The following is a 26886-nucleotide window of genomic DNA, read 5'->3' as shown; positions in this document are numbered from 1 at the left end:
GGCAGGAAGACAGGCAGGAAAATTAGCCAGCCCAGAAGGTGTGTCCACCTCTGCCAACCCACCCCTCAGGTGGGGGAGGCGAGGTGAAGCCCATTCTTCAGTGCCCACCATCTTGCAGATGGCAGGCACTCCCCAATCAGGATTAGGCATTGTGCTCACTCCCCCACATGGGATGAGCACACCAAGGCTGTAGTCACCCAAAGACCAGTAGCCCATTGGCTACTGACCTCCAGACCCCTAAAACGCCCCTTAAATACAGTATTTAGAGGGCACCCCTGAACCAAGAAGGCAGACAAGAAACCAGAAGAAGAAGAGAAGAAGAAGGATCGAACAGCCGTGCCAAATCTAACAAGAGGAGGTTCCCCACTGACTTGGCCTCGGCCCTACCGGGTTGTCCCCACCTCAAACCTGTTCCAATGAAATCCCAGTGTGTCCTGCAGCCACCAACTTCGAGAAACACGGAGGACCAGCCTGCCTTTCATTCCAAAAACTCGGTCTTCCGCGAACACCGGACTCGTTCAAATCCACCAACAGACTCCAGCTCCCCAATGATCCGCGAGTCTGCACCACTCTGCACCTGATGCCCCCGGCCTGAGTCCGAGTGGCACAACACCAAGAGGAGGTCTCCCCGGTGATACTGACCTGAGACCCGGTGATCCCTGACCTGCCTCAAGCCTACAGCCGACTCCTTCAACCTTAAACCCGAAGGTCCCCCCAACCGCGACCAGGAGGTAGTAAGAAGAATCCAACTCCAAAAGACCCTCCTGCACCCGATGTCCCACGGCCTTAAGTGGCCCAAGCAAAGGTGTCTAACCAAACCCCTGCATCCCTACTTACCGCTCCACATGGTGGTTGCATCCAGAAGACCTTCGTCACTGAGCCTGTAGTGTGTTTGCAAACCGGGGGTTCCCCATTGCAAGTACAGGGCACTGAACGCCAAAACAGCACTCTGCACTGCACCAGTGTCGCTGAGGGTGCACCTTTTGTGCTGGCTTGAAACCCCATTTGCCCTGAGCTTAAGTCCAGGAGCTTTGCTCACACAACCCCGTGGCCTGCTCGTGAGAAGCCACCAACCAGAGGCCCCCTAACCCCCATTGGATCACATTAGACCTGAGCACTCTGCACCTGGCCGCCCTAGTTCAGCTGAGAGTGTAAGAAGAGTGCATCCTTGACCCTGGAGGACCCCTGATTCTACCCCCAGAATACCAACTCCCACTCCCGAACACTTACCTGCTAACCCATAACACTATTTTTCCCCTAGTATAACATACAAGTGTGGAGTTGGAAAACTTAAGAAATCCTTTAAAAATTGTATTCAATTACAAAAACACTTTTACTCACCGGTTTACAGGAAATGTCCCAGTGCAGTATCCAGGTATACTGCACTGTGTAAGAAAAGTAATCTGCAAAGTAATCTACTGGTCACTTTACTGAAACGCCTATGCAAGGTATATGTACTGTATTTCCAAAGCATTGCATTCTCAGTAACAATATTGTAGCCAAAACAAAGTGTATATACAATTGCAATTCAAACTGTGTTTACAAACTGCATTTCTACTGTAAAGTATTTATTGCTTACCTGTGCCAGGCATGCTTGATTCTAGAAAATAAAACAACTAAAAGAATATTTTTATACAAAAACAATTGGTCTGAAGTTCAGTCTTTGAGTGTGTGAATCAATTTACTGACTGAGTGTGTACAACAAATGCTTAACACTGTCCTCTGATAAAGACTTACTGCTCAAACACACAACAAGAAATAGAGAGTAAGGTGCTATCTACCTTTACCTCTGCCTACATTTGGGGTTCCACTGGACTCTGTGCACATTATACCTCACATTGGTATAGTATATACAGAGCCAGCTTCCTACACCCCTAAGAACTGAGGGGTAGATTTACAAGGAACTGACATCTTCTGCTTAGATGCGTCAGCTCCCTTGCGCCAGCGTCAAATGTCCTTGCGCTACCATGGATGCACTGTATTTACAATACACCATGGATGCACTGTATTTACAATACAGTGCTCCACGGTGCAAGGATTAACAGATGCGTCAGAAATTCTGACGCATCTGTTGGCTCAAAAGTCACGCATTGCTGGAGTTGTGTCGCAAGCACGACGCATCTCCAGCAATGTATTTTGAGGCCTATACTTACTGTACTGTGTCACACCTTACGCCTGCTTCAAGCAGGCGTAAGGTTTTGACGCAGTGGCATCCTAAAAGTGACGCTGTGAAATCTTGTAGATTTCACTGCATCACTTTTACAAGGCATTCCTGCGTTGTAACGCCACCCTGCATACATTATACCCAACGCAGGTATAATGTGACGAAGGGCTTTACAACGTGACGCATCTCCCTAGATGCGTCACGTTGCAAATAGGCTGCATTGTTTGCGCTGCCGTTGCATCAAACATATGGTGGCACAAGGGACTTGTAAATCTGCCTCTGACTTTCTGCATTTATCTTCACCTGTTCTCCCACACTTCCTCCTCATGGGACTCAAGTTGTAGTCTTTGGCTCTTTTGCACAAAGAACTTATATAATCTCTTTCATTTGTTGCACATGGGTCCAGGAATAATAACTGGGGAAGAGCTTCTGGTTCCCATCTATTTTATAGTTGTCTGCAAACCAATTTAAAGTTGTCTCTAAACCAGATCACCCCTGCCTCTCAATCTTGCCTTTGTACATGGCTTGGGGAGCGATGAATGCTTCGTCTGCTCGCACAGGCAGGCGATTTCTGTGGTGGCTTAGCTTTGCATGCTACCCTGCATTTGTTTTACTGACTAGGGTGAGTGTTGTAAGCATGCGACGGGAGATGGGTCCTTTGATACCATCCATAATCTTAACCTGGTTAGTAGTCAGGTCAAGGAGTAGCTGCATGACCCCCGGGTGCTGGAGACGGTTGGTTGGTTGGCATGCCATTCCAGATGTTTGCTGCAGGCTCTCACATGTTGTTGTTTCCGCAGAGTTTGGGGCAGGTTCCCATACCTCATCTTGTCTCTATGGGTTTGATGTGGCTTTCGGGTCATAATGACCAAGTGGAGCCATTATAGCTTTGTATATCTGGGAATATAAAGGAATGTCAGGCAAGGATCTAGAGAATTACAGAGCAAGTGATCGCTTTCTGAGCCTAGTATATCTGGGCATAAAGGACTGCCAGGCAAGGATCTAGAGAATTACAGAGCAAGTGGTCGCTTTCTGAGCCTAGTATATGCAGGCGTGGGTAACATTAGAAGCCGCCAGTTCAATTGTGCATCATTTTCCTTCAAGAGAGTAGGCATTTCTTTAAATGGGAAGTAGGCCCCAAATAAGACTTCAAGGAAACAATCACCTAGGCCAACCTTAACAGTGCAAACAACAGATTCGGGAGGGTTTGAGCACTGCTAGTGTGGGGCAGTCCTTGCTTTAAAAAGATGGAAGCGTTAGGACTATTGCAGCTTCGGTAGGGGACTGCTTTTACACATGGTCACAGGTGCAGCTCCCATCAGGTTCACCTAGCCTTTCAACCCCTTGTGGTCGATAATATGACTACCATTAAGTCAAGTATCAACAGACATCTGTTATTCAGAGCCGACATACCTTTCAAGTTTACGGCACGCTCAAATACGCATCATGTTTGGCACATACATACAGGATTCTTAGATAAGAGCCACAGGTTTATGCTTCAATGGGATAGTCAGAGATCTGAAGGGCCAGTTTCAGCAGCATGTGTACCATAAATTGGTCAAAACCATAGCTCTGGTACTGCAAAGGCAGATATTAGAACCCCCACCCACCTTAAGTTCGCCCAGACTCTGAATGTAGGAGTACAATTTACTGTCAACAAGCCTGGGCAAACAAATGTAAAGAATTGAGTAGCAGCTTCAGCCAGCTGATATCATTGAGAGTTTCAGGGGCAGAGGGGTTGTACCTCTAGGCAACAGGCTCCTCCACCAGGAGCAGGGAGAAACAGATTCTGGGGCAGGTTTGTTGTATTCCGCTTTAGGTGTCTGTATACAGGTTTTCCTGAAACATGTCCTTATATAGGCACAATTTGAATTGCCCTTATACAGACATAAGATCCCAGTCCTTATTTAGGCATTAGCCATGCTATCCAAATACAGGCATGCTCACCTACATCCGTCCACCCTAACGTCACAACGACTTCTTAGAAACCAGACCCTTAAGCTCTTGGGAGTTCCCTAGCCCAGGATTATTGATTTCTCCAAGAATTCATTTATTATGCATGAACTGCTATTCCTTAAGGGTTCATTCCTGCCGTCTTCCTCTGCCTGACTTTACATCAATGCTAACATTCCAAGGCACCTACCAGGTATAAATATACCTTGCCTTGCCCAAGCAAGTTAGAGGAGACCTTGACTTTAGAGGAGCCCGTGTCCTGGCTTGACGCACTGACAAGAGACGCTGTCATCACTGCTCGCAGAGAATCCAGCTTCCAGTGTTCTGACTCCCTTCACAGGGTGTTAGAGTTTGAGACCCAGAAAGAGATTCCACCTCTCTCATTCTAAATGTATGGAGCTGACTAGAACCTAGAGGGACTCTTGGCATACCAAAACATACCATAGCATACCATACCAGACTATTGCAATCTATCTATTAGACCGCCTATAGAATACATCACCTACTTCTTGCCTTGTACTACACTTAGGTTAGGTAAATTGGGGTAGAACTAGTTTGAGAAGCATCTTATGAGTACTCGCATTTTTAGCTTGTGTTATTTATTTATATGAATATATGTGTCCTAGCTAAAAGATAATGCTAGCACAGTATTATTTCTTTCTACTGCTTACGCTGTACATAATATATCTCGCATACTGTCGTACGATTGTAACAGCTCATATCTCTGACATGAGAAACAAGACTGTTCAATATATCCTTTTATTGAAACGCCCGTCTATTCTTTCTGTGTAACTCTGAAGAAACTAATCATGCACAATTAGCTGAGTGAAAATGTTATCTGTTGTTTCCATGATTCTGAGAGCGTTCCGATTCTAAAGGGAAACAAAGTTGTCATGGTTATGCGGTTTCCAGAAACTACTCCCTTCTTGTTTACAATGAGTTTCTAGTGGCCTTCAAGCCAGCTGGCACAAAGTAATTAAGTTTAAAATACTCGATAGGGGCATACTGACCTCAGACCCATGCCAAACCTATAGGGTATATTATTCCAATGCACAGAGCCTATTAGGGAACTAGGAACTACACTACATGGCGCCCAACGTTTGGTAAGGCACTAATTTAACACTAGATACTGAGTAACTCAGTCATGCTTTTCTCAGAGACCCCTACTCATATACTTCAAAAGACGTCTGGAGTGGTTAGGGTTAGGTATCAACCAAAGCTGAATAGGACAAAAATCCTATATATTAGATGTTTGGTTTGTTCAACATTGAAGAATACAGTGTTCCAAAATATTGTGCACCTTATCTTTGTTTTCTTGAAACTTGTTCTGCATTTTTCAAACAATGTCCCTTAACGGGGATACTAACACCAAGAACGGTGTAGCTGCAGCTGACCCAACGGTGTTGTAACAGCTTTTAATTTCACAGGTTTAAATGAAACCGATGAGGGTGTTATACACATCCCTTCAAACTTAAGGAGAGCCATCACTCTAAAACTTATAAGACATGGCCTAACACCAAGGGTTGGTAGAGCAGTTTTCGTGATAGAGGCACACAAATCCTTTCAGACAGAGGTATTCTATTCATGGATTGTATTCCCAGAATCAAATCCAATAACAAAAGTGTTTCACTTCTTTAAAGAAGATGAACCACCTGAGGAATATATTCCTTTCGAGGATATTGACATTCCACTCACATACCAGGAGCATAATCTCTGGTTTAAAGGAGCTCTAAAACATCACAAAAACATTGCCAGGCTCGGTCCACTAGGTAGACCAGGAGCAACATGGCCAATTCTAGCCGGCTCCACACCACATCCTGACATTGAAGAGATGTCAGACGAGGAATTACTTACTCAACTACAAGAGTTAATAAAAATGTATAGACTATTAGTCCAATATGTCATGCAGACTTTCACAGTCCAACCACCTATAACCTATCCAAGAAAACCACCTCAACAGGGGAATACACTAAAAATTACCCCACAGACTTTACACGCAATCATGGGTAAAATGCCCACAAAACGTGAACAAATTCCATTCTGGATAGCTCAAAAAATTACTCAAATCGAAGCAGTATTTCCTAACACTAGCCCTTATGAGAAACACAGAATTCTAACAATCTGTTTTCAATGGGGATCACACCACAACTGGAAGACTGCACCACTTGGGGCACAGTCTTTGCTGCCATCTATACTAAAACACATGGGTGCCGATTACGATCCTGGAAAAAAATTCCCCGTACGACTCGTATCCGCTCTTTTTACCGTACGAATCGTACAAGTGCCGTACAAACTGCCAAGTACGATTCGCATGGGAAAAAGTCCATACGAATCGCTTTGGGAATAATTCCCCACACGTCCTCGGGTCGGAAAATGTGTCCGACACGTCCCCGGACGATTTACCGTACAAATGTGAAAAGTGAAGTCCGACCGCGCAAGTACGATCCATCCCGTGCGTCCGATGTTACAACCGGATGGAAAAAACACCGTCCGCACCGAACTCCCATAGCAACCATGGAGACATGTGCCCGCATACGCGCCCAACACCCCCCCCAGCCCCCGTATGTACGTGCCCAACCCCCCTCAGGCCACGTATGTTCGAGTCGAACCCCCACCCGTGCATGAACACCCGTGTACATATGAGTCAAACCCCTACCCGTGTATGTACACCCGTGTACGTACGAGTCGAACCCCCACCCGTGTATGAACACCCCCGTACGTACGAGTCAAACCCCCACCCGTGCATGAACACCCGTGTACGTACGAGTCGAACCCCCACCCGTGTATGTACACCCGTGTACGTACGAGTCGAACCCCCACCCGTGTATGAACACCCCCGTACGTATGAGTCGAACCCCCACCCGTGCATGGACATCCGTGTACGTACGAGTCGAGTCAAAGCCCCACCCGTGTATGTACACCCGTGTACGTACGAGTCGAACCCCCACCCGTGTATGAACACCCCCGTACGTACGAGTCGAACCCCCACCCGTGTATGAACACCCGTGTATGTACGAGTCGAACCCCCACCCGTGCATGAACACCCGTGTACGTACGAGTCGAACCCCCACCCGTGTATGAACACCCCCGTACGTACGAGTCGAACCCCCACCCGTGTATGAACACCCGTGTACGTATGAGTCGAACCCCCACCCATGTATGAACACCCGTGTATGTACGAGTCGAACCCCCACCCGTGTATGAACACCCGTGTACGTACGAGTCGAACCCCCACCCGTGTATGAACACCCGTGTACATACGAGTCGTACGAGTCGAACCCCCACCCGTGTATGAACACCCGTGTACATACGAGTCGAACCCCCACCCGTGTATGAACACCCGTGTATGTACGAGTCAAACCCCCACCCGTGTATGAACACCCGTGTACGTACGAGTCGAACCCCCACCCATGCATGAACACCCGTGTACGAATGAGTCGAACCCCCACCCGTGTATGAACACCCATGTACGTACGAGTCGAACCCCCACCCGTGTATGAACACCCGTGTACGTACGAGTCGAACCCCCACCCGTGTATGAACACCCCCGTACGTACGAATCGAACCCCCACCCGTGTATGAACACCCGTGTACGTACGAGTCGAACCCCCACCTGTGTATGAACACCCGTGTACGTACGAGTTGAACCCCCACCCGTGTATGTACACCCGTGTACGTACGACCCGTACCCCCACCCGCGTATGTATGGAGCGTACCCCCACCCCAACCGTGTATGTACGACTCGTACCCTCACCCGCGTATGTATGGAGCGTACCCCCACCCCAACCGTGTATGTACGGACCGTACCCACACCCGCGTATGAATGGAGCGTACCCCCACCCCAACCGTGTATGTACGGACCGTACCCACACCCACGTATGAATGGAGCGTACCCCCACCCCAACCGTGTATGTACGGCCCGTACCCTCACCCGCGTATGTATGGAGTGTACCCCCACCCCAACCGTGTATGTACGGACCGTACCCACACCCGCATATGAATGGAGCGTACCCCCACCCCAACAGTGTATGTACGGACCGTACCCTCACCCGCGTATGTATGGAGCATACCCCCACCCCAACAGTCTAAGTACGGAGCGCACCCCAGGCCCCAACACCAGCACCTTCACCCAACATCGCGCATGTACGAGTCGTACCAAGCCAGAGACAAGGACAGCACTGTACAACAAAATGGCCGATGTACACACCGTACAGACGCTAAAAACACACGTACACAACCAGGACAAAGCAAAACAACACAAGAAGACTCCATTCGAATCGCACAAAGCCACAAAACATGTCTAACAAGCACAAATACAACACATTCACTGACCTGCAACTGCCAAACTCCCAAACAGAGGCCCAAAACACAACCACTCCTTATAACACACCCAGCCAAAGTTCAAACACAGCCACACCCACCAATGGACCAATAAAAAGGCCCAAGACACACAAACCATGATCCTTTGCAACAGACCCACTGCTGCCAGACCACACAGAGAAACAACTGCACCATACTACAACCTCCACTACACCTTACACCTGCACACCTTCACACACCCACCTTCACAAACACCCCCATCACATTCACACACACACCTGCACAACCACACCCACACACCCACAACCATCCACACCCACACCCCCCACAACCATCCACACCCACACCCCTCACCATGCCCACTAACAAAAATCCAAAGTTCACTAGCCAAGAGTTGGAGGTCCTTGTCGACGAAATCCTCAGAGTCGAGCCACACCTCTTTGGAACATTGGTCAGACAGACCAGCATTTCCGAAAAACAACCATGTGGAAGACGATCGTCGATGCTGTGAATGCTGTTGCGTCCACCAGAAGGACCAAACATGAATTCCAAGCCAGGTGGTACGATCTGCGGAGGAGGGTCCGAGCCAAAATGACCGAGGAACACACCGAGGCCAACACCACTGGAGGAGGGCCGACCCGCAGACGCGTACAATACCATCCCTGGGAGGAGAAGGTGATGGCCATACTGCCGGTGGTGGCAGTGGACGGAGTAGAAGGACTCCGAGAGCCTGGTGAGTACACAAACAACTCACCTCACATGGGGGGAACGTCATCCACAACCAAACTCACAATCATGCACTCAACCACCCCAAAGCTATCGCATGACTCAACCACACTCCATAAACACGCACATGCCACTAGCGCCACCATGCCCCAAGCACCTAGCTGGACAATGCCAAGTCACAGGCCACAGAAAACACCAACACAAGACACGGTAACCCGGATGGCGGAAGTGTGGGCCTCAAAAGTCACATAGTGCAACTCAGAAGCAGACAACAATGCCCTCTGCCCATATGGCCTAGGTCACAGCCAGACAAACAGTGTGTCCCCACACAGGAAAGACTTGTCTGCAAATGGCGGACGCCTTGCATGAAGACATGGGGGTGAAGGCACTTTTTGCACATGACAGCAGCCAATGAACAGCCAACACTGTGAAAGAGTGGCAGCACACACCACCTCAGCAGCAGCGCAGATACAGACACTACACCCAATGGGTGCCTGGAGATCAGAAACAAACTCACATGAACAAGCCAAGGGCCATTCAAAGATCTGCAAATAGTGTGTGCCTAGGAAGCTGGGCTGAGGTGACAGAGGGTGACACACAGAGGGAGGGAGAGGGGGAGAGAGAGGGAGGGAGACACAGGGAGACGGACAGAGGGAGGAGGCTGACACAGGGAGGGAGGGAGAGGGGGGGACAGAGAGGGAGTTAGAAAGGGATACACAGGGAGACCAATTCAGCCTTGGGGGGTGTGGGAATGTCTGCTCGTCAGCAGGTGGACTGCGTGCATGTAGACAAGGGTGGCCAGTGCCTGAATCCCCCTCTCTTCTCCATGGCAAAACACTGGGCCATGTGTAAACCTGTGCACGAGCACAACGCCAGCTGCCTGCATTATATAAGTGTGTGGAACAACTCCATGTGCCCACGTACAGTGCAACACGGAAGGCGCCAATGCATGGCTCGCCACACCTGCTCACTCCACTGCTGACTGCAGTCACAATTGACGCAGCAAGTAAGACTGTGTCACACATAGGTAAAGTCTCAAAAGCTGTGGCCAAGGGACATACCCATGCACAAGTGCACTGTGAGTGGAATGCAAGACATATCCAAATACCCAGAGGAAATGTGCCAACTTTGAATCGAATGAAACATGGATGTTGCATGGAACAAAAATAACATTGTCTCTCTCACACACAGGTCAACGTCGTGGATCACCCCCCAACACTGGGTGGGAAGACTCACAGGACCCGGCTCTGCGGAATGACGATCCCACCGGCAGCGACGACTCTCACCACTCTGTGGACGACCCTGACCAACCTGGCCCCTCTGGTGTCCAACCACCTGCAGCACCTACGTCAGGTACAACTGGGCCAACCACCACCCCCACTCCTGCCACATCCCAGGAGACACCCAGGATCCCTGCCCCACCACCACAATGCAGCCAGGCTGACCAGGAGGGACACGGTGTACCGGGCACCCAGGAGGAGGCAGGCGACAACGCTAATGCCACCCCTCAGGGGTCCCGGAGACCCGATGTGCCCACAAGGGCAGGCCAGGTGCAAGTGGGCAGGGGTGGTGGGAGTGGAGGACGGCGGAGGCGCGAGCCTGACCAGTTGGCTGCGGAACCGGTATATTCCCATGTAAGAAACATCCTGGACATATACCGGCAGGACACCACGGGCATGAGCCAGGTTGTGTCCACCCTCAACGAGATGAAGGGGACCCTCGAGGAGATCAAGACCCAGCAGGCCCAGTAACATGCGGAGCAACATGCCTGTCAACTGTGACACCAAGGGCGGATGGAGGACAGATAGGCTGAGCTCGTGACGGTGTTCACGGGAATTCACCGTACACTCCGTCGGATAGCCGACAACATGGGCAACCCTCCCTGTGCCACCAGGCGAAGAACATCACCACCCACAGGGAGGGATCAGGAGGAGGAGGAGACATCTGACGGAGCATCCCAAACATCATCACGGCCTGCTTCTGAGGGTTCCCGCAGGAGGGCGGGTCGTCCACGGAAAAGACCGTGAGGGTCGGCGCAACAGCACCATCTCCCAGGACACCTGGCCTGGCACCTGGCCCACTGGACCAACAGCAGCACATCAGCACAAGACATTCTCTGCCACATGGACTTGCTGGTCACTGTCTGACCAATGTTGACAAAGACTGTGGCATGGACTCTGATGATTTCCAAGGGCAAGGACACCAACTCCCCCAGTGAACTTTGGATTCCACACACCCGGAAAGCCCCTCTTGTCATACCCTCCCAACACATACCCCAACACAAATAAAAAGTTACACGATAAAGAGATGATGCCTACATTTTGCATTATTACCTTACATGTGTCTTGTAAAGTCTAACCATGCCTGAGTTCTCATATGACTTCAACCATCCATACCCTGGGGCCTGAGTCTGGTACAGGACACACATGGGTCACAATGTATTAGGCAAGACAGACATGGAGCACCATACACACCCGTGATGGGCCCAACCAGCTGAGGGGGTGGCCGCACAACCATGCCGACAGACATATTGAGTACAGCAACAGTCATGCGCAGAGGTCAGGGATCATGTGGAGTGTCCTGGGGGGCACCCAGGTATGTGTATACAGGTGGCAGAACCATGTCCTGCAAGCTTGAGTCAGGTGGATGCAGGGAATGGTGGCCTGGCCAACGTTGGATGCATGGGGATGGCACATGTCACAATACCCACACAGTCATAGACATCAAGCACAATAGAGAGTCTAATCCCACACAAACAGCTTGCATCTTGCTACTCTACACATAGACACATAGCCACTATCACTGAAAACCATGCCAGACATGCCGTATGCACCGTGGCAACACACCAGCATTGACTGAGAAGAGGCACCTTGGAGGCATAGGGACACCTTTATTAGTCATGTATTCCGGAATGCAGAGGCAACTCGGAGTACACATACACAGGTCATGTGGAGTAACATGTGGGTCAAACACTGGCACCCCCCTTCTGCAGCACAAATGCGTGATAGCCATGGAACTGGCACACAAGTTTCGGGTAACAGCTAAACACCCCCTGCTGCTCACGGAGAGGCTGCCATCCACCATTGATCCTCTGATGTGGAAGTCCCACACTATGTCAAGCCAATGCAAACCGTATGTGTCCGAGGGCAGTGTTACACACATTGATGCCATCATCACAATCCACTATCCCATCACAGATGACTGTCAACAAGTCTGACCATCTATTCAGGTGTATCCAGCTACATGTAATGTGTCCCATGGTGATGCGCCATGTCTGCAGAGGAACCAAACATCGACAGGGGCAGTGTGCACACATCGTAAACAACTGCCACACCCAATACACCCCTGATGCATTCCTTACCCTAAGGAGACTTCCAAACTTGTCCGTGCGTGTAACGCTGAGTCAGCACACGAGGACGTGTCCATGAGGAATAGCAGTGCCACAACAATGCAACCAGCAGACGGCATGCGCAAGTACCTGGGGATGAGAGACACACAAGAAGTCAGCCACAAAAAGCACAGCCACTTGCATGTGCATGTACTCGACACATGTAAGGATGACAACATGCTAGGTCACAATTATGACTGTGGAAATACACTCATCACTCGAGTGACACATCCACACACACCTCTGACTCACGTGGCATACATGCAGATGGACACACACATGGCAACACATGCCACACGGGGACCAATGCGTGCACACTCAGACACTGGTACTCACCACTAAGCAAAGAAGTCGCGTATGAGCCGACTCCGGATGTCCTCTTGCGGAACCACATCCTCCACATCACTAGCCCCATTGCCAAGCCCTTCGTCCTCCACGGGTGGATGGTCCTGATCATCTTGATCCAGGATGAGTGGCACAGCTTTCTCAACTGCCATGTTGTGCAGCATGCAGCAGACCATGAAGATTTTGAAGACCTTCGCCGGGGCATATGGGAGGGCGCCGCCGGTCTTGTGTAGGCACCTGAATCGGCTCTTCAGGAGGCCAAATGTCCTCTCTATCACTCGCCTTGTCCGGCCATGGGCGGTGTTGTAGCGGAGCTGGGCCGGCGTGCTGGGGTTGCGGAGAGGTGTGATCAGCCATGGCATGTTGGGATAGCCAGCGTCCCCTACATGGAAACCACATGGACATAAGTAGGACAGGAGAAGCGGTTGTGCTGGAAGTCTACGCAAAATACAGGACAGACAGAGTGTACCCACCAACAACACATGCTCGTTCGTTGCGCAGCTGCGTCATCATTTCAGGCACCCTGCTACGCCTCATGATGTAGGCATCGTGTGCTGATCCTGGAAAACGAGCACAGACATGTGAAATCACCATGTTGGACAGACACACCACAAGGGCATTGATGGAGTGGTAGTGTTTGCGATTCCTGTACGCTACCTCCTGTGCCTGTGGTGGTACCAAAGCCACATGTGTCCCATCTATGGACCCAATGACATGGGGCATCCCTCCCAGGGCATAGAATCCACGCTTGACCCCAGTCAACTGTTCAGGAGTTGGGAAATGGATGAACTCATCCAGGTGAAGCAACATGGCCTCTAAGAAATCATGCAGCACACGGCTGAACATGCTCTGGGACATGCCACCAACATGAGCTATGGTATATTGAAAGGTACCCGTGGCAAGAAAATGTTGGGCTGCCATTACCTTCAGCTTGGGTGTCAGTGCCGTAGTATACCTGTGCAGCGGTTGCAGGTGTGGTGCCAGCCTTGCCGTCAACTCCTCAATCAACGGTTGTGGGAAGCGGTAGCAGCGTATACAGTCATTCTCCTGCATGTCAGCCAAGTCCGGAATTGGTCGGGGAAGAGGCGGCGCTCTGCAGTAATTTGGAAGTGACAAGGAAGAGTGAGTGCACTACAACAACAATTTATATGTACTGAGCACATGTTAATCTGTCAATACACATATGCTACATAGGGAGTTAGGTATGTGCTACATGCCCTGGACACGTATGGCTGCCAGGTGACACTCCTAACAAGACCCAGCTACACACGGAGATTGTGAACCTCCACATCCCATGGCATGGGACTAGCTGTGTCCCAGTGTAAGTGAACAGCCAGACGCAACAGAGGAGTGACATACATCAACATATCAGCAGAAGTAGTATGTTGATTGCAGAGACAGGTAGCGGAACACTAGAGCCACAGGTCACATGACATTGCACTAGGACAGCCCACACACCTTGCCATGAAGGTGTACATGTCATGACTGACCACACATACATTGAGAGGATGCAGACAGGTCCTTGTTACGCTACTCCGTGTCCCAGGCATACATACACACCTTACATCCGATAACACATGTGGCCTGGTGTGCGTAACAGTGTGCCATGGCCATCTACACACAGACACATGTTGGTTGCAGCAACAGCAGATGCTTTTGAGGGAACACCAACATCAAGCTAATGTGAACACACCACACATACATGACATAGACACATCGTGCACCGTGGGTAGTCACATGTCTGGTGTGGTAACCCCTGTAGCGGGCATCAGGGGACACTTGCGTGTGTTGTTGACTGTGCCATGCCAGTGACGCTCATCCCAAGTGTGCAGTACGACATGCACACATGTCAAAGGAGTTAAGGGCATGTCTGGCACATATTGCACCGTCACACATAACATCTGTACACATCTCATCATACATCTATTGCCTTCACAACTCAGGAGTAATGTGCCACATCACAGCCTTTCACACCTGTGCCCCACACATGTAGTACTGCCCAGACAATGCCTTGATGTCCATCCATGGACAAGTATGTCAGCTCTATTCCTTCCTGTGTGCTGCCTGTCACCACTGTTTTGTGTGAAAGGCACCGTACATTCGCTCTGATGGCGTGTGTACGTTCCCTATCACTATGGGAGTGCTGCCGTAGGCCTACCCATAGTGATAGTGAGCGTACAGGCGTGTGTACGGTCCGTATCACTATGGGTACGCATACGCGAGCACACCCATAGTGATAGTGAGCGTACAGGCGTGTGTACGGTCCGTATCACTATGGGTACGCATACGCGAGCACACCCATAGTGATAGTGAGCGTACAGGCGTGTGTACGGTCCGTATCACTATGGGTACGCATACGCGAGCACACCCATAGTGATAGTGAGTGTACACGCGTGTGTAGGGTCCGTATCACATCGAGTGTAACTGAGGCCGAGGGGAGTGAGCCGGAGGACCTGTCCACTGCCACCACAGATTATGAAGCTAACGGGTCCGAGACTGAGCACTCTGAGGGGGCGGAGGTTGCTCCAACAGCTGACAGCAGCACAACATCTCTCCCCGCCCCCTCCATTGCCATCACCGGCCTCCCACTTGCTCGTGTCCCTTCCTGGCGTGCTAGGTCACCACGTGTCTTCTTCCTGCCAGGCACCGCACCCCTTGCCCCTGTCTCCACTGCTGCCGCCAATGCCGAGTCTGTGGACATCCTGCTGCAGTTGCAGGTTGGTCAGGCTGTGATGCTTAATGTCCTCCATGGCCACAGGCAAGTGCTCACCAACATGGAGGCATACTTGGAGGGCATTTCAGCATCGCAGGCTGACCAACGCAACTTGCTGCGGTCTATTGACTCGACACTGTCTGCAGCAGTGGGTCTCCTGCAGCACTTCGTCCCACCCCCTTCCCATGCCCCATCCACACTTCCCACTCCCATGCCTGTCCCACGTACACCCAGACGTCAGCATGCACACACCCCACCAGACACAGGCACCACACCAGCAGGGAAGGCAAAGCGCACACCTCCTGGCACGCACACACAGGGTGAAGTAGGCACACCCACTGGGTCGGGGGGGAAACGGAAGACACGCAGCCAGAGTGGGAGTCCACATTCCTCACGACCACCACCCTCCAAATCCACTCCCCTCAGCTCTCCTGGCCAAGAGTCGGACACAGGGTCAGTCCTGCCCAGTCTGTCCATCAGCCCCAGTGTGGCACCACCCCGCAAGCGGTGGAGGAAGGACACCGGCAGGGAAGTTGAGTCCCCCCCCGTCCACCTCCCCCCAGTAGCGCTGCAACCCATCCCTGTGACCCCCCCCCTCCTTGGGGCCTGTGGTTCCTTCGGGTGCAGGGGCGACGCTGAGCGACCTGGCAGTAGTGTGCAGCGCCGTGCTCGAATCCACCTTTGGCGCTGCCCCACCCCCTGTGTTGGAGTCGTCCGTCCCTGCACCCACAACACCTCCCCTTGTCCCTCCTGTCCCTGCGGTGCCTGGTCCTTCCCCCCAACATGATGCCCCCCCCCTGTGGAAGACAAAGGAGTCTGACTGTGCAGGCAAGCTAGGGGACACACGTACCACTGTGTCCCCCATCTGGATTGGAGTCATGGACTGCCCTATGGGCCTTGTTTATATTGACATTTATGATGCTTTTTACTTACATCATGCTGAATAAAGCAATTTGTTTTTTCCTTTGTACACTACTGTTTATCTGGTGTTGCTGTTGGTGGACCAGCTCCATGATTTTGGGTGGTGATAATGTGTTGGGTGTGTGGGAAATGTAGTCTTGTGCTGGTCATAGGGTGGACCCTGGTATCTGTGTGCCATCACAAGCTGTTGGCTAAATTACTTGGTTCATGTAAGCAGTTACTGCATGGTGACATCGTCCCAAGGTGTGTTCCTTCCTCTGTGTAACCTGGCATCTTCCCTGCAGGGTGTTTCCACTATGTGGTGCTGAGCTGTGTCTACATCAGCTGGGGGTGTGACGGACTCCTTCAACTTTGCACATGCATGCTGTGCGATGTCTCCACCTGCATCATTTGTGGCATCCTTGGTGGTCACTGTACTTGTGTATGTTGACTGTTGACAAGACTTCATGTGGACATGTTCTCTTTTAGGCGCTATGCATGTGTGTACTCCCAGCCTCGCACACATGTGGTACATGTACTGCAGGGTCTTTGTGCACCTGACTGACATTTGTGGGCATTGTATCGGTGGGTACTCCACCCTTTGCGTTCCATGGGCACTGCTGGGAGTGATAGGCACCCATCCTTCCTGTGTCTGGGCACTGCTGGGAGTGATAGGCCACCACCCCTCCTGTGTCTGGGCACTGCTGGGAGTGATAGGCACACACCCCTCCTGTGTCTGGGCACTGCTGGGAGGACTCTGCACCCACCCCTCCTGTGTCTGGGCATTGCTGGGAGGACTCTGCACCCACCCCTCCTATGTCTGGGCACTGCTGGGAGTGATAGGCACACACCCATCCTGTGTCTGGGCACTGCAGGGAGGACTCTGCACCCACCCTTCCTATGTCTGGGCACTGCTGGGAGTGATAGGCCCCCACCCCTCCTGTGTCTGGGCACTGCTGGGAGTGATAGGCACACACCCCTCCTGTGTCTGGGCACTGCTGGGAGTGATAGGCACACACCCCTCCTGTGTCTGGGCACTGCTGGGAGGACTCTGCACCCACCCCTCCTGTGTCTGGGCACTGCTGGGAGTGATAGGCCCCCACCCCTCTTGTGTCTGGGCACTGCTGGGAGGACTCTGCACCCACCCCTCCTATGTCTGGGCACTGCTGGGAGTGATAGGCCCCCACCCCTCCTGTGTCTGGGCACTGCTGGGAGGACTCTGCACCCACCCCTCCTATGTCTGGGCACTGCTGGGAGTGATAGGCACACACCCCTCCTGTGGCTGGGCACTGCTGGGAGGACTCTGCACCCACCTCTCCTGCGTCTGGCCATGTACGGTCCGTACATACACTGTTGGGGTGTGGGTACGGTCCATTCATACATGGGTGAGGGTACGGTCCGTACATACACTGTTGGGGTGGGGGTACGCTCCATACATACGCGGGTGTGGGTACGGTCCATTCATACACGGGTGAGGGTACGGTCCGTACATACACTGTTGGGGTGGGGGTACGCTCCATACATACGCGGGTGTGGGTACGGTCCATTCATACACGGGTGAGGGTACAGTCCGTACATACACTGTTGGGGTGGGGGTACGCTCCATACATACGCGGGTGTGGGTATGCTCCATTCATACACGGGTGGGGGTACGGTCCGTACATACACTGTTGGGGTGGGGGTATGCTCCATACATACGCGGGTGTGGGTACGGTCCATTCATACACGGGTGAGGGTACGGTCCGTACATACACTGTTGGGGTGGGGGTACGCTCCATACATACGCGGGTGTGGGTACGGTCCATTCATACACGGGTGAGGGTACGGTCCATACATACACTGTTGGGGTGGGGGTACGCTCCATACATACGCGGGTGTGGGTACGCTCTATTCATACACGGGTGAGGGTACGGTCCGTACATACACTGTTGGGGTGGGGGTATGCTCCATACATACACGGGTGTGGGTACGGTCCATTCATACACGGGTGAGGGTACGGTCCGTACATACACTGTTGGGGTGGGGGTACGCTCCATACATACGCGGGTGTGGGTACAGTCCATTCATACACGGGTGAGGGTACGGTCCGTACATACACTGTTGGGGTGGGGGTACGCTCCATACATACACGGGTGTGGGTACGCTCCATTCATACACGGGTGAGGGTACGGTCCGTACATACACTGTTGGGGTGGGGGTACGCTCCATACATACGATGGTGTGGGTACGCTCCATTCATACACGGGTGAGGGTACGGTCCATACATACACTGTTGGGGTGGGGGTACGGTCCCTACATACGCGGGTGTGGGTACGGTCCATTCATACACGGGTGAGGGTACGGTCCGTACATACACTGTTGGGGTGGGGGTACGCTCCATACATACGCGGGTGTGGGTACGGTCCATTCATACACGGGTGAGGGCACGGTCCGTACATACACTGTTGGGGTGGGGGTACGCTCCATACATACGTGGGGATGGGTACGGTCCATTCATACATGGGTGAGGGTACGGTCCGTACATACACTGTTGGGGTGGGGGAACGCTCCATACATACGCGGGTGTGGGTACGCTCCATACATACGCGGGTGGGGTACGGTCCGTACGTACCCGTGCCCACGCTGTGGAGTGCTTGTGCAGGCCGTACCCAGGCCTTTGGCACATGGGTACAGGCTGTACCGCCATTGTTGTGGTGACGTGGGTGTGGGCGTGGTACGACTCGTACCCACGCTCTTAAGGCGTGGGTACGGTACGTACCTGTATTGTTGTGTTGCCGGTTTGCGTCGTCGCCCACTTCCGTTGTGGCGGATGCTGGCGTTGCTGGACACGCCCCCACCCCCCCGAAGTGACCAGGGCCTGGAGGTCAGGTATGTCCAGGGCATGTGTGCTGTGTGACTTGGGTGGGGGTTTTGTGTCCTGCCCCTGCCCCCTCCCTTTGCCCCTGGGTGTTGTTCTGACCTTCTGCGGCGTCTGCGTCGGTACCTGTAGAGGAGGTCGACTGCTATGGGGGCCGGGATGACACGTAGGTTCGGGTCCATGTCTGTCCGTCGCGTACAGGTGCTCCTTGTGCGCGTCGTCCTGATTTCCCGGCAGTTTTTGACTGCCGGAAGATATTCTCCGCGCGGGATGACGTCAGTGCGAATCGTACTTCCTGGTTCGTGGAACGCATGCTGCATGCGTCCCGACGTCACGTCGGCGCTTTTCTGGATGTAATTTGTGTGTTTATTTTCCTCGGTTGGTGTTTTGTACGATTCGTACGGAAATAGTGTTCGCGTGCGAATCGTACTTGCATGTTTGTAAAGTTTTACAACCGGGTACGAGTCGGACGGAGAATACGCTCCGACCGACGGTTCGTACCCGGTTTCTCCAGGATCGTAATCGGCACCAATGTGTTCTGTCAATTGCAGTAATACCAGATGTCCTGAAACAAATTTAAAATGAATACTGGGCAGAGCCTGCTCTGAATTTAGGTATGAAATTACTAAAAAAACTTCGACCAGGTCTCAACAATAATATTATCTAATATTAAAGGGGAGGCAGCATCAGTGGCGATCCGCCAATGCTTAAGGGAATTTGATGTAACAGAACATCAACAAGAACCACCCAGAATAATAGAACAATCTTACGCTGAATTCGGCAGAGACAGTTTGGGTGGAAAACCTTTGAAGCCACAACTTTCTGAAGGTCCCGAGAAGGACTCTATTAAACAAAATCCTACATCTTCTAAAAAAAAGTGGGAAACTAGTAAACAAAATTCAAAAGCCAAACGTTCTCAATCCCGAGGTAGGTCTTCTCAAAAGGAGCCCTCTGAAAGGAGTTATAACTTCGGGAACAGGGATAATCTGAGAAAACCTGACAAGTATCAGGATACTGATACACGTTCCTCTCGTACCTTTCAGATATCATCACAGACATCAGAAAGAAGAGGACGGTCAGGTCACAAAGAAGGACGCGTGAAGTCCAAAGATGAACAGTACGTTCAGAAAAATAAATCAAAACCTCAATTCTCAAAAAAGAAGGTAGCAGGTCTGAAGATCAGACATGCCGAGGATACTGAGAACACAGCTCAAGAACGGAGAATGGGCTCAGACAATGCTGGACAGTGCAGCAGAAGTAACAATAGCTTGCCAGAACCCGAAGGAACATCTGGAGATAGTGGACTTGAATGAGTACATCACAGTACAGACTGTAGACACCAGGGTTAGTGCTCCACAAACGTTATATGATATAACACTCGGATGGAAGGAGACATACCAAGAAAAGTTAAAGCACTCTTTTGGGAGAAACTTTCAAGGGGTTATGATATACTTGTAGCAGAACAGGACTGGCCACTAAAATTTGTCAGGGAGTGCCCACATGGCGAGGACATCACTATGCCAGGCTTCTCCAACCATATTCCAATTCACTTAAAATATAGGTATGCCAGGAAATGGGCAGTTGCCCAGGCCCCAGTATTATACAAAAATCATGTAGGATGGGATGAGGACTCACCTCACCACAAAATATAACTAAAAAACCAACCTACTACACAAAGGCAGTACCCAATAAAGAAAGAAGCTAAAAAACAGGTCAGGGAGATCTTAGATCAACTTGAATACCAAAGGGTGATTGAAACATGCACCTCCTCAATGAACAATCCTTTGTTTCCTGTATCCAAACCAGACAATACATGTCGTCTAGTTTTGGATTACAGACACTTGAACACTTGTTATAAAACATTTGCACATTTGCAGTGCAAAATGCACATAGTACAGCATTAATGAATAACATTGTGCGGAAAAAACATAAAACCACGTTTCAAATGGTTTCTTTTGTCAAAACATAGCACCTGAAAGCAGGTACTTAACAGCTTTCTTAGTAATGGGGATACAGGTCAATTTTGTCGACTCCCACAAGGGTTTAAGAACAGCCCGGGGTTATTCTCAGCAAGGGTAACAGAGTTACTACAAATGTATGATGACAAGGCATTGTCATATGTCGATGACATCTATCTGACAGATGATGAAATAGATAGGCACTTGAATAGGGTGAGTACCATTATAATGGGCTTTGGCTCTGAGGGCTATAAATTCAACTTGGATGACCTGGATAGGCACTTGAACAGGGTGAACACCATTATACTGGGCTTCGCCTCTCAGGGCTATAAATTCAACTTTAAAAAATCCAGAATTGCCCATCCCAATGTCCTTTTCCTAGGATATGAGCTTTCAAATGAAGGCAAAAGCCTGGCAGCTAACTTTTTAGAAACGTGTGGGCTGCTCCAACTTCCAAAAACGCTGAAAAATTTACAATCCATCTTGGGTTTTCTAACTTTTGGTAGAACTTACGTTCTAAATTACGCAGAAAGGGTTAAACCTCTCTACGAATTATTCAAACCTGGGGGCATATCAACAAGGGCTTTATCTCTGCTTTTTTGGCTTTAAAAGCCAAAAAAGGAGAGATAAAACTAGTGCCCTATCAACAACATGGTGCTAACATGCAAATTTGCATGTTAGCACCCTTTTACTCTACGCTTCCCCTTGCATCTCTAATGAGATGCAAAGGGGGCGTTCCAGAGTAAAATAATAGGAGAAATGTCGCTAAGCGACATTTCTCCTATTATCAAGAATGTCGCTAACCCTGTTAGAGACAAAAAAAGCAGCGCTAACCGCGGTTAACGCTGCTTTTTTACATCTGGTATTTTTCTGACTTAGCCATGATATCCTATGGAAGGAGGATATCATGGCTAAGTTTGCCTGTCCCTATCAACAAGGTAACATGTGATTATCGCTGGGTTTCCAGCGATAATCTCACGTTAGCCTGTTAGCGTGAGGATTTTTATCGCTATTGAGATAAGCGTTGCTAATAGCACGCTATCTCAGCGATAAAAATTCACGCTAGCCGGCGATAATTATCCTAGCGCTAAGTGCGCTTAGAGATAATTATTGACGGTTGTTGTTGATATGCCCCCTGATTTTTTAACAAAACATCGGACACAGGAAAACACAGACATCCTGCATTCACGCCAAGCTAACATGCTAGCAACAAATCACTTACAAACACGCGTAAATAAATACAATTTAGTAATCGAAAAATTTCGGGTCAATACGGATTCACTTATTTAACCTATAATGAAGGTGAAAAAGTACCAATAGCATACAAATCACATTTATATACACAAGCAGAGATGCACTTCACTTCAACAGAAAAAATACTGACAGCAGTTCAAACCGCTGTAGCAAAAGAAAGAGCACTAGCTCAGGGGAAACACATTGTTGTTGTGACTCCAGTACCAGCCTTAGAGGCGGTTACAAAAGCGAGCCTCCCAAATGCGAAAGCTGTACATCCTAGATGGATATAATGGGTTAATTCTCGTGCTACAACGGATGTTGAATATGTTTTTGACCCTAATTTAAAAACACAAGCGTTCCTGCAATATGAACATGAATCTCCTTGTGGAACAATTCGAAAGAGGTCTTAGTTATAGATCTATCAATTGTTATAGATCAGCTATCTCCGCCGGACATGCTCTCTTCAATGGTAAAACGGTAGGTAAAACGCCATTATTTGTAGTGCCCTCAAAAGTATTAGACTTAGGAGACCTCCTAAACCTATATATCAATCTCTATGGGATGTCAAGTTTATTCTTGATCTTTTCTCCAGCTGGCCTGATAATATTCTTTTGAATAGGAAGAATCTTTCCATTAAACTTGCTACTCTGCTTTGCCTAGTATCTTGTCGTAGGGTCTCTGATGTTAAAGCTCTCGAAATCTCTAATAGATCCTACAACATGTTTGGAGTCAATTTTGATTTGTTTAGAAGAACCAAGACTATGTCTCATTCTACTTTTTTATCCACGCTTAGATTTGTGCAAGAAACTTTGTGTTGTGGATTGTATGAAAGAGTACAACTGCAGAATGAATTCTCTCCATCCTTTAGGCATAAATCAGTTACTTATTTATTTCGTTAAGCCTCACAAAGCTATTACTTCTGCTTCTATTGCTAGGTGGGTTAAAATTGTTATGAACTTAACAGGTATCGATTTAAAAATGTTTAAACCTCATTCTATCAGAGGTGCCATGGCCAGTAAGCTCTTTTGGTCTGGAGGTAAGTTGGATGATATTCTTAAGGCTGCCGATTGGTCTAATGCAAGAACTTTCACTCAGCATTATTGTAAACCAATTACTCATATGTCTGATGTAGTCTTACAAAGCTACCAATATGCATAATGGTAGCCTCCGGTCTTGTAATGAAATTGCGATTCTCCTATTACCATGACTAGAGAATCTGGATTTCATTAAAGACAGGGAGGCTAACATTATCCCTCCCTCCACTTTCCCTTAGATACTTATAACCTACAATATATATTTTAGCCTAAACATATCTGATATAGTTGTACTTGAAGTTTTTTATGAGTTTTATTAATGCTTTTCTTTTCTTATACCTTTGTTTAATCACTTTGTTTGCTTACTCACTTTACTGTTTATTTATTCCAGTGTTACTTGCATCTCTCTCTCTTTGTTTCAAATAACCTCCCTTAACTTCAGGATTTTGACATTTGGTTGTTCACCGTTCTTGCTCTACTACTTTTACTGATGGTTTACCGAAGTTGTTTGGACATTTTTCAGAACTTGTCCTGCTCTACACTTCATTTAAAAAGAGGCAGATTGTTATGGGCCCATGCCTTTTATTGATGTTAACGTCCTCTTCTGGATCCTTTGCTTTATGATGGATGCGGCTGCTTGGGACTGCATTAAAAGAAATATGCATAATGTTAGCCTCCGTGTCTTTAATGAAATCCAGATTTTCTAGTCATGGTAATAGGAGAATCGCAATTTAAAAACACAAGCGTTCCTGCAATATGAACATGAATGTCCTCTGCCCACTGAAATTCTGCCTCTCAATCAGTACGAATTCATAATTTATACTGAAGGATCAGCACAACCCACACCAGGGAGTAAGCAAGCTTACAGTGCAGCATGCGCAATCATTAAAGGTCGCATGCGCAATGGTAAATTCTGACCAATGGTCACTAAAACTCAATCTCTAGGAGATTGTACAGCTCAGTGAGATGAACTACAAGCATTCAAACTGGCACTTGAAAGTACAGATCGCGAATTCCCCACACTTATAGTGTACGATTCCTTTTACTGTGTTCAGTCATAAAGTGAATATTTACAGAATTGGCTTAAAAACGGATTCAAAGATGCAAAAGGTGGCACGATAAAACATACAATGCTTTGAGAGCAAGTAGTTCAGTTGAGAAACGAACTACCAAAAACTCATGTGATACACACGCTGAGTCATCAACGTGATGACGTTCACGTTGCACTGAATTCATTGGCTGATGAAGCCGCAAGGGGGGCTGTATAAACGGCTCCGTAGCTGCGATCACTCGTTCAAAAACGAGAATAGATAGTGATATATTGTTGGCTGTCAATGCTTTAAGCAAAGGCAGTGATGCAGCGTTACCAAAGAAATTTCCACTCAAGTACTCTTATGTAATTGATGCGAACAACGTTCCTTTTGCTCGAATACCTGGAGTGGGGGATAGGGTAATTTCAAACTAGGCCTGGGCGGTAAATTTCGTTCCGCTCACGGAATTTGCGATATTTTGACATTTTCGTGTTCCGCGGAGAGCGCGAAAATGTAAAAACTTTCGCAACCTGCCACGAAACGGAAGTATTTTTCTTGTTTAAGCTTTAAAAATGCATTCTCGCGTGCGCGGTCGCGACTTTTCGGGTCCCTGCATTCGCCGATGAGTTTTCCTATCCATTCGCGCGCGCCACAAGATGTTGGATTGTTGGTAGCCAGTCGCGATATCCCGCGAGAGTTTGCGATCAAAAACACGTCATTGCGATCGCGCACAGGAAATACGCATCGCGAGCAAGATGGCCGCGCCCATTAGTGAATGCATGGGCAAGTTGGAGATATCTTTCCCCTGAACACATCGCGAATGGGCGGGAAAAGCAATCTCCGCATCTTCGCAAAAGTTTTGCATGCTCGCGGAAATTTTGCGCAATTTCGCGATAATTTGTGAAAGTCAATTTCGCAAATTCCGCCCACCCTTATTCCAAACAAGGAATGTAGAGCAGCTTTGATTTATGAAGCAAATCTGGGAGAGGGTCTGTCACATCAGGGGATCTCTGAAACAATATTTACATTAACAGAGTTGTACTAGTGGCCTAGAATGAATACACAGATTCACATCTTCATCAATGACTTGCAGAGACTGCAATAGACAGCGTAGGGCAGAACGCCACCAGACACCAGACTATGAAGTAGCCTGACCAGTACAGACACCATTGTTCAACAGCATTAGACTATCTATGCGCAGGCATCCTTTTGGACAAATGCAATCCCACAAACACTAATGTCAAGGTTCCTATGGATGTGGCCTCAGCGCTCGGCTGACGCTCGAACTGTAACAAAAGATTTGCAAGTCTTTATCAGCACATACGCAATAGGCACGCTACACTCTCACCAGGGCCCTGCGTTTAGCTCTCAGGCTTACAAAGAAGCCATGGCCAGTTTGGGTGTTGCATTCCGGTACTCCTCTCCATTCCATCCTGAGGGAAATGTTGTTGTGGAAAGGAAAAACTGGGACATAAAGCTGTCTAAACCAGATAGAGTATTTGGTTTGAGTGATGGGTGGGTAAAACATCTTTCTGGGGTCCAACGCTCATTAAACAATTTGCCAAGAAGTTTTCTGGGGAGGGGGTCACTCCATATGAGGTCCTATTTGGGACAAGGATGTGGGTTCCTGATCTCTAATGTAAAAGCACAGTGGTGGAAAATAAACCCTTTGATATCAAAGATCGTTTGGCTGTTTTACAGGATCTAAATGAACTAAGATCAAAGACATGAACACACCTTCTGTACCAACACCTGCAAGTAATAGCACTACACAGGGGGCGGTTCCCGTAAATACAATAATACAACACAACAGATCAGACCCTGATTGGGAAAAATGGTTGCTCTGGCCCAAACACACAAACATCTGTCAAGAAAGATTCCTGAATGGAACACAGGGCCTTACTATCCATAGGCCAGACCCACGTTATGTTCAATGACAGCACCCGGGGGTAGTAACAACATACAGTGTAGGAAAATTGTGCCTCGACTGGTTACAAAAATCTATACTTGAGGATGTGAAACAACACTTATCTTTACTTAAAGAAGACACAGACCGTAGGGATTTCTTGCTAGGACCAAGAAAACCGCATCAAAAACATTTCATATATGCCGGCATGAATGAATGAATGAATGAATATTGAATTTATAAAGCGCAAACTTAGCCCACGGGCATCAAGGCGCTATTGCAGACATGAAAATGCAGACAAAAAGGCAGGCTCAAACCGAAGTCTGTGAGAAAAGCCAAGTCTTTAAGGCCTTAC

Source organism: Triturus cristatus, chromosome 7, assembly GCF_964204655.1.
Source record: "Triturus cristatus chromosome 7, aTriCri1.1, whole genome shotgun sequence".
Taxonomy (NCBI): domain Eukaryota; kingdom Metazoa; phylum Chordata; class Amphibia; order Caudata; family Salamandridae; genus Triturus; species Triturus cristatus.
Note: the sequence above shows the minus strand (reverse complement) of the source record.